This window comes from Colobus angolensis, unplaced genomic scaffold, assembly GCF_000951035.1.
Source record: "Colobus angolensis palliatus isolate OR3802 unplaced genomic scaffold, Cang.pa_1.0 Scaffold2, whole genome shotgun sequence".
NCBI classification, from domain to species: Eukaryota; Metazoa; Chordata; class Mammalia; order Primates; family Cercopithecidae; genus Colobus; species Colobus angolensis.
In genome coordinates, this window is record NW_012115154.1 from 3,111,873 (window position 1) to 3,121,947 (window position 10,075).

At 33.5% G+C, this 10,075-nt stretch overlaps 1 protein-coding gene across 1 annotated transcript in view; it reads left to right on the forward strand.

The window, feature by feature from the left end:
* The window catches only part of AGBL3 (ATP/GTP binding protein-like 3), a 122,173-nt gene that overhangs the window by 55,960 nt on the left and 56,138 nt on the right, over positions 1–10,075 (forward strand). The window lies entirely within an intron of this gene.

The window sequence follows — 10,075 nt, forward strand, 5'->3', positions numbered from 1 at the left end:
GGTTTTCTATATACATATATAAGATTATGTCCTCTGGAAACAGGGACAATTTTACTTCTTCATTTCCAGTTTACATGCCTTTTCATTTGTTCTTTTGCCTAATTGCTCTGGCTTGGACTTCTAGTATTATGTTGAATAGAAGTGGCAAGGTGAGCATCCTTGCCTTGTTCCTGATCTTAGGGTAAAAGCCTTCAGTTTTTCATGATTAAGTATGCTGTTAGCTGTGGGCTTTTCATATATGGCCTATATTATGTTGAAGTGCTTTCCTTCTATTCTCAGTTTGTTGAGGAAAGGATGTTGAATTTTGTCAAGTACTTTTTCTCTATTGAGAGGATCATGGATTTTTATCCTTTATTCTGCTGGTATGGTTTATCACATTAATTGATTTGCATATATTGAACCATCCTTGCATCGCAGGAATAAATCCCACCTAGTCATGGTGGACAATCTTTTTAATGTGTTGTTACATTTAGTTTTCTAGTATTTTCTTGAGAATTTTTGTATCTATGTTCATGAAGGATATTAGCCTGTGGCTTCCTTTTCTTGTGGTATCTTTATCTAGATCTTTGGTATCAGGTTAATGTTAGTCTCCTAAAATGAACTGAAAGTTCGCTCCTCTTCTATTTGAGTTTGAGAAGGATTGGCATTAATTATTCTTTAAACGTTGGATAGAATTCACCAATGAAGCCATCTAATCCTGGGCTTTCTTTGTTGGGAGATTTTCAATTACTGATTAAATCTCCATAATAGTTATAGGCCTGTTCAAACTTTCTATTTATCCAAAATTTAGTCTTGGTAATTTGTATGTTTCTAGGAGTTTATCTGTTTCATGCAGATTATTTAAATTGATGTTATACAACTGTTCATAACAGTCTCTTATGATTCTTTTTATTTCTGTAGTATCAACTATAAAGTTTCCTCTTTCATTTTTTATTTTATTTGAGTCTTCTCCATTTTTCATAATTAGTTTAGCTAAGAGTTTGTCAATTTTGGCTTTTCAAAAAACTAATTCTTAGTTTCACTGATTTTTTTCTATTGTTTTTCTATTTTCTATTTTATTTTTGCTTTAATCTTCGTTTTTCCTTTCTTCCGCTAATTTTGGGCTTACTTTGTTCTTTTCTGTCTCCTCAAGGTATAAAGTTAGGTCGTTTATTTGAGAATCTTTATTCTTTTTTAAACATAAACATATATCACAATAAATTTCCCTCTTAGTACTGCTTTTGCTATATCCCATTAATTCTGGTATATTATGTTTTCATTTTTGTCTCAAATTTTTCTTAATTTCCTTTTTTATTTCTACTTTGACCCAATCATTGTTCAAGATTGTGCTGTTTAATTCCTTTATACTTGTGAATGTGAATATTCCAGTTTTCCTTCTGCTATTTATCTAGTTTCACCCCATTATGGTCAGTAATAATACTTGTTAAATTTGTTAAGGCTTGTTTTGTGGCCTAACATGTGATCTGTCCTGGAGAAAGTTCCAGATGTGCTTGAGAAGACTATGTAGCCAGCTGCTGTTGGGTACAATGTTCTGTATATGTCTGTTAGATCCATTTGGTCTATAATGTTGTTTGAGCCCTCTGTTTCCTTATTGATCATCTATGTCAATATTCTATTATTGAAATGAGGTATTGAAGTCTCCTGCTATCATTATATTGCTGTTTCTCTCTTTGGTTCTATCAATGTTAGCTTTATATATTTAGGTGCTCTGATGTTGGCTGCATATATATTTGTGATTGTTGTATCTTCATAGTGTATTGACCCTTGTATTTGTTATATCTTCCTAGTAGATTGACCCTTTTATCATTATATAATATCCTTCTTTGTCTCTCATGACAGTTTTTTACTTAAAGTCTACTTTATCTGATATAACTATAACTATTCTTGCTCTCTGTTAGTTGCCATTTTAGCATGGAATATTTTCCCATCCCTTAATTCAGCCTATGTATGTCCTTAAATCTAAAGGGAGTATCTTGTAGATAGATTGTAGTTGGATCCTCTTTTTTTAATCCATTCAGCCATTCTGTGTCCTTTGATCCAGTTTAGTCATTTATATTTAAGGTCATTATTGATAGAAGATTTACTATTGTCATTTTGTTGTTTTCTATTAGTCTTATAGTATTTTTTTTCTTTTCTTCTCTTCAAATTATTTCTTATGCTGTCACTACCCACAGAGAAGTGAGATGACACAAAAGCAGTATAATAAAAGGTAATGAATAATAACTGGGAAATTCAATACCAGGGGAATATAGTTGGAAGAAAGAATGTACTAATTTTATAAGCTCCCACTTATAGGTGAGTACAGTACTTACAGGAAAGGTAAAACAAATGTATGATTCTTCCCTTATATTTACACATTTTTCAGTCTTGAGTTAGTGCCCCTGCAACTTTCCCTGGTGACTAATATGTTTGTTTCCAGATGCAGAGTATCATTTTGAGCTCATGAGTTTGTTTTTATAATATTTGATGTACTCTAATCAATTTCAGTCATTATTATTTGAATGCCCAAATTTTCCCCAACCTTGACAATACAAGACCGATTAAGTTGGCCTGTGTTTTTTGACATGACTCTCATAGTCTTCAGTAACTTTCAGCCATGATAGGATTTCCCAGGCTCATCTTGTACATTTCCTGCACCAGAACTGGAATCTACCATTTCTCTCAAAAGTCCTGGTTCTTTTCAGTGAAAAGGGATATTTAGATAACATAGCCTAGATGATAGTTATTATTGCTTCTAGTTTTTTTCCCCAGGGGATTGAGTTAGGAAATATGTATTTTCATGAGAAAAAATCTTCACTTCATAATTATATTTCCAGTTCAAATTTAAGATTATAGAACTTATTCTTCCTTATTTTTTATACTTCTCTTTTCTCTTATACTGAAAAATCTTCATTCCTAATTACTTTAGGGTAAATATTTACCTAATTCTTCCTTTTCCTATCATATACCCATAATAATGCCACCAATAAAATGACTAGTGAATGCAGTTTAACATTTCTTTGTAATTCTTTTTAAGCTTCGTATAAAGTAGCTTTTAAAAGGGGAGAGATTATTTTCTCTATGTGGCTATGCCAGCAGTCTGACAGTTAAGTGTCTTTGTTTTTGATTATATTAATTTTTAGAAATAACTTTATTAATTTTTTTGTTTTTAAATTATATAACATGTTTACATAAGAACATCAAAACTATATAACAGGGAACATTCAAAAAAGTGTTGTAGCCCATCTCCCCTTCTCTACTCTGTTTCCTTCCTTGTTCCATGTGTAACTATTTTCTTTTTTTTTTTTACTTATTCTTTTACTTTGAAAATATGAGTGAATAACTACATATTTTCATATCCTGCACCTTATACAAAAGGTAGTATACCATCAGTGTTGTTCCATATCTTGCTCTTTTCACTTACAATACTCTGGAAATCACTGTAGATTTTTCAGTACATAGGGATTTTCCTTATTTCTGTGTAGTTCTCCACAGTGTGGGTATATCATAATTTACTCAGTCTATCCTCTATTGATGGAACATTTGAAAATAACCTACTTTTTCCCTATTAGTATTTTTTTCGTAGATTCAGGGGGGTATATGTGAGGGCTTGTTACATGGATTTATTGCATAATGCTGGGGTTTGGGCACCCATTGAACCCATCACCCAAATTGTGAATATAATGCCCAACAGATGGTTTTTTAACCCCTCTCCTCCACCTTCCTCCTGACTCTTGGAGTCCCCAGTGCCTGTTGTTTCCATCTTTATGTCCATGTCTACCCTTTGTTTAGCTCCCACTTGTAAGAGAGAACATGCGGTATTTGAAAACGATTTACTTTTAAATGTGGTTCTAAATTAGGATAAGAGATAGAAGTGAGATCAAATAAGATAACGTGTAAGTAAATCCTCTATAACTTTGTGCTGTAAAATACTATATAAATAATATATATCATATGTTATCTATCTAGAATACCTTTTAAGAAATTCAGGAATTTATGGTAAATTGGGACATAAACTTGATTTCCTAGGACCAATCAATATTCTACAGGAGTCTGGAGTCTGTTTTTTGAGGTTGCAGAATCATTCCATGTTGGTTATTTTGGAAATTTGTAACATCTGATACACATTGAAGAAAGCTTCATCCTTACATGTGCAGAAATATTACAAATGTGCTACTTATGTATATTGCCCTTTTTAAAAAGGAACATAATCACCATCTACTTTTTCCAGAGATATAAACCAATTTCAAATGAAAGCATCCAAATATTTTAAGAACTTTGCATGCAGAAACATGTAGAAGGCATAGCTTCATTCTATGCTTAAGAAAGCAAGGCCACACCAGTAGTGATGGGTGAAAAATGGGTGAAGCTGACTTTCAGGGCAATAAAAGGAAGAACTCCCTAATAATGAGTCTAAGAAGGGTTAGTGGAAAGTAGTTAGTACCTTAGAGAAAGGATTGAGCCAGGCCGGGCATGGTGGCTCACGCCTGTAATCCCAGCACTTTGGGAGGCCGAGGCAGCAGATCACCTGAGGTCGGCAGTTTGAGACCAGCCTGACTAACATGGATAAACCCCATCTCTACTAAAAATACAAAATTAGCCAGGCATGGTGGCACATGCCTGTAATCCCAGCTACTCGGGAGGCTGAGGCAGGAGAATCGTTTGAACCCAGGAGGCGGAGGTTGTGGTGAGCCGAGATCGTGCCATCACTGCACTCCAGCCTGGGCAACAAGAGCAAAACTCTGTCTCAAAAAACAAAATGAAACAAAACAAAACAAACAGAAAGGATTCAGCCAAAGCTGGAGGACCATCTGCTATGGGACTTAATAAAATAATTCCTATTTGTGAGAAAGATTTAGTTAAATTATTCCTGAGGCCTAAAAAATTATGATTCTAATGGATACTGTCAATTTAATAATTCATCTTAATAAAAACATTTCTAATAAATAGGAAATAGACATTTAAAATACAGCCTACCAGTCAATGTCTTTGATTTTTAGAAGAATAAGCGTATATTAAATAGAAAATACTATTATAAAGCAATTTAAAACATAGACCTTTCAGTATAGATGCCTACTGTGTCATAAAATCAAGGCTGATATGAGCAACAGTTATGATATATTAATTATTATTTAAAAATTTGTTTACTTTTATTTTTTCATAAATTTGGTTACCTTCTATGATGGCATAAGTGAAACACATCAAGTCAGTATTGAGAAACCCTTAACTTTCTAACCATATGTGGCAGCCTTCTATATAATTTTAGGAGTTTCCATATTACAAATGAGGAGTTTAAGGCCTGCAGTGAATTAACCTCAGTGTGTCCTCTTGCCTTTGGCTCTCTTTAAGCTGGATCTAACACAGAAATAAAGACAAGTAAATTTACCTGGAGGGCCATTTTATAAGTACCTTGTAGTTGTGTCTGAGAAGCAAAGTAAAATAAAATCCATTGGAACTTAAATTGTGAGTGCAGAGGAGAAATTTTCCAAATGAAACTTAAATTCCTTTTATAGCTGCTGCTTAAAAAGGTGCATTGTGTTTCAAAATAAGGAAATGTAGAAGTTTCTTTGATTTAAAAGCATTGATACATTTTCTGATTTGCAATGGAAAATATTTCCTTATAGAGAATACAATAGTGCCACTAGAACAAGTAATATTTTATAATTAATATAAAAAAGATAAAGCAACCTTAAAAGGTATCTTGTTTAATGAAAAAATGTTTTCTAATGCACATTCATTCAGATACTGCGGTAAATATAATAAACTAGTTATGTAGTTTCTTAGCCAAAAAAGGAAAATATTTAATGGTAGGTAATTAAAATATGCTTAAAAACATAAATATGTGTGTATACATATTACTGTAGTTATAAAAATATGCATGCACACATATATTTGTATGTCTGTCTGTTTATTTCCAAAATACAACCCAGAGAGTTTTCTTATTTATCAATCTGTATAGCTTCTTATTTGCTTCTCTTATTGTCTTACTCTGTTTAATGTTGCTACAACAGAATACCTAAAACTGAGTAATTTATAAAGAAAAGAGGTTTCTTTAGCTCATGGTTTTGCAGGTAAGGAAGTACAAGCACAACGGTAGCACCTGCTCAGTTTCTGGTGAGGGCTTTTCATGCTGCATCATAACATGGCAGAGAAGGTCAAAGGGGAAGTGCACACAGGCGAAGAGGCAAAAACCCAAGGGGCATCTTTGCTTTATAATAACCCACTCTTGTGGGAACGAATCCATCATCACAACAACTAATCCAGTTTCACAAGAGTGAGAACCAGGTCATTCATAAGGGACCCACCCCCATGACCCAAACATCTCCCACTAGGCCCTACCTCCCAACACTGGCACATTAGGAATCAAATTTCAATATGAGTTTGAGTGGGGACAAAGCATAAGGGCTAAACCATATTATAGCACTTGTCTGACTGTATTAGCTAGAACTTCCAGTATGATACTGAGTGGAAGAGCTATGAGAAGATATCCTTGTCCTGTCCCCAGTCAAAGCAGGAAAGCATCTAGTTTCTCACCATTATGTATAATGTTAGCTATAAGGTTTCTGTAGATACCAAGTTGAACAAGTTTCCCACTACTTTGTTAGCTGAGAGTTTTTGTCATGATTATGTGTTGGATTTTGTCAAATGCTTTTTCTCCACCTATTGACATAATTTTTTTTTCTGCTTTAGCCTGTTAAAGTGACGGATTACATCAACTGATTTTTGAATGTTTAAACAGCCTGGCATACCTAGAATAAATCCTACTTGGTCATGGTTTATAATTCTTTTTATTCCTTGTTGGACTCAATTTGCTAATATTTTCTCAAAGATTTTTGCACCTGTGTTCCTAAGACATATTGGTGTAGTTTTTCTTTCTGACAGTATCTTTGTCTGCTTTTGGTATTAGGATAATGCTAGCCTTTTAGAAAAAGTAAGTGTTCTCTCTGTTTCTATTTTCTGGAACAGATTTTAGAAAACTAGTATTATTTTTTCCTTAAATGTTTGGTAGAATCCACAATACACCATCTGGGACTTGTGCTTTGTTTTGCAGGGTCACTAATTATCAATTCGATTTCTTTAATTGATATAGATCTAGTAGATCTATATATCTATCTATTAGATCTATGTATCTCCCAGTGTGAGTTCTGGTAGATTGTGTCTTTCAAGAAGCTGGTCTATTTCATCTAAGCTATAAAATTTGTGAGGACACAGTTGTTACTACTCCTTCTTTTTCTCTTTAATTTCAATCGCATCAGTAGTGATGACCCCTCTTTTATTTCTGATGTTAGCAGATTGTGTCCTTTCTTTTTTCTTGGTTAACCTGGCTAGGGATGTTTCTATTTTATTGATCTTTTCAAAACAGCAGCATTGTTTTCATTGATTATTGATTCCCTGTTTTCAGTTTCTCTGATTTTTAAATTATTTCTTTTTTTCTGCTTGCATTACATCTCTATTTCTCCTTTTTCTGATTTCCTAATGTGGACACTTGGGTTGTTCATTTTAAAGCTTTCTTCTTTTCTGATATATGCATTAAATGCTATAAATTTCCCTCTAAGCACTGCTTGTGCACCATTCTACAAATATTGATAAGTTGTATTTTAAATTTAATTTAGTTAAAATATTTATCTTTGTTCACACTGGACATGATTATCGATGTAGAAAATATCAAAGAATTTTTTAAAACCCTGAAACTAATAATTATAGAAAGATTTAAATATACAAGGTTAATATACAATTGCCTTTCAATATACCAGCCACGGACAACTGGAATTTAAAATTAAAAACAAAATACCATCTACACTAGCACAAAAATTTAAAATACTTGGATTAAAGCTAACAAAATATGTGTAAGATATATATGAGGAAAATTACAAACTCTGAGGAAAGAAATCAAAGAGGATCTAAATAAATGGAGAGAGAGTTTGTGTTCATAGATAGGAAGACAATATTGTTAAGATGTCAGTTCCTCCTGGCATGATTTTTTACTCAATGTAATTCCAGTCAAAATCCCAGAAAGTTATTTTGTGGCTATAGACAAACTAATTCCAAAATTTGTATGGGTGTGCAAAACACCTGAAATAGCTAACAAAGAAGGACAAAATCTAAGGACCTACACTACTTGACTTTAAGACTTACTATAAAGCTACACAATTAAAACAGTGCAGTACTAAAGAACAGACAAATGGACCAATAAAACAAAACAGAAATATATCCAATATATTTGTCACCGCTGACAAATATAGTCAATGGTGTTTGAAAAAAGAGCAACAAAAATCCCTAGTTAAATGGAGAAATAAGTCTTTTCAACAAATGTTACTGGAACAACCAGACATCCACAGGCAACAATGTGAACTAGAAGCAACTTTACACCTTTCACACAAATTAACTCCAAATGAATTATAGACCTAGGTGTAAAATACAAAACTATAAAACTCCTAAGAGATAACATAGGAGGAAATCTAAACTCTCTTGAATTTGGTAATGACTGTTTAGATATGACAAAATCATGATCCATGAAAGGAAAAAATTAGTAAGTCTAAGGATGCTTGACACGTGAAAAAAATAAAAATAAAAGATGCTTGACATCATTTTCATTAGGAAATTGCAGATTAAAACAACAGTGAAATATCATGACACATCTATTATAATGGCTAAAATCCAAAGCACTGACAATACCAAATGCCAGTGAGGATGAGGAGCAACAAGAACTCAACACTTGATCCAGCGATTGCATTCATACAGCAGCTTTATTCATGATTGCCAAAAACTGGAAGCAACCAAAATGTCCTTCAGTAGGTGAATGGATAAAGAAACATATGTTCAGACAATGAAATGTTATTCAGTGATTTTTTTAAGTGAGCTGTCAAACCATAAAAATATATGGCAGAGCTTTAATTCATATTGCTAAGTGAAAAATGTAAATCTGAAAAGGCCACATATTATATGATCCCAACTATATGACACTGGGTTGCCAGAAGTTCTGGGAAAAGGAAGGATGAATAGATGGAGCACAGAGGAATTTTAGGGCAGTTAAACTACTATTTATGATACTGTAATGATGGAGATATATCATTATAAAGTTGTCAAAACTCATAGAATGTATACCACAAGAGTCAACCCTAAGGTAAACTATAATTTTTAATAATGTATCAGTGTTGTTTAATCAGTTGTAACAAATGTACCACATACTATCAGATGTCTAATTTACAAATGTACCACCTACTATAATTTAGGAAGCTATGCAGGGAATGGGGGCATGTGTATGGGAACTCTGTACTACCTGCTCAATTTTTCTGTAAACCTAGAACTTTTCTAAAAACATAAATTATATTAATGTAAAAATATACATAAAAAATACAACCCAGAAATGTTTTATTTCTTGTATTGGCTCTCAAGCAAAAAAAAAAATTTCCTACCATTGCATTAGCTGATGATAATTAGAAATAGATTTGTTTGACCCTTTTTTCTTGAGGTACTATGTTTCATATGGTGCTGCATTGCTTTATGTAGAATAGATATGGTGATATAAAAATAAATGAATTTTAAGAGCTATTGATACCCATGACATCTAGGAAATTCCCCTGATATCGCACTTATTCATTAACACATTAACAAATCTTACTGAGTTCCTACTATATGCCGAGCACTATTTCCACTCTGGTGATTGAGCAGTGAGCCAGACTGAAAAAAAAAAAAATCTACTTTTCTGGAGCTTACATTCCATTAACACATTCCCAAACCTTTATATCTCTCCACACATTCAACAAAAACCCTCTAAGTTGTCTGGAACTACTAAACATCTAAACCACCTTTGTAAACATTCTTTCTCTTCTTCTTCTTCCCCACCGCCCCCCTACCACTCCTCCGAGACGGAGTTTCGCTTTTGTTGCCCAGGTTGGAGTGCAATGGCACAATCTTGGCTCACTGAAACCTCCGCCTCGTGGGCCCAGGCGATTCTCCTGCCTCAGCCTCCTGAGTAGCTGGGATTACAGGCATGTGTCACCATGCCCAGCTAATTTTTGCATTTTTAGTAGAGACGGGGTTTCACCATGTTGGTCAAGCTGGTCTAAAACTCCTAACCTCAGGTGATCCACCT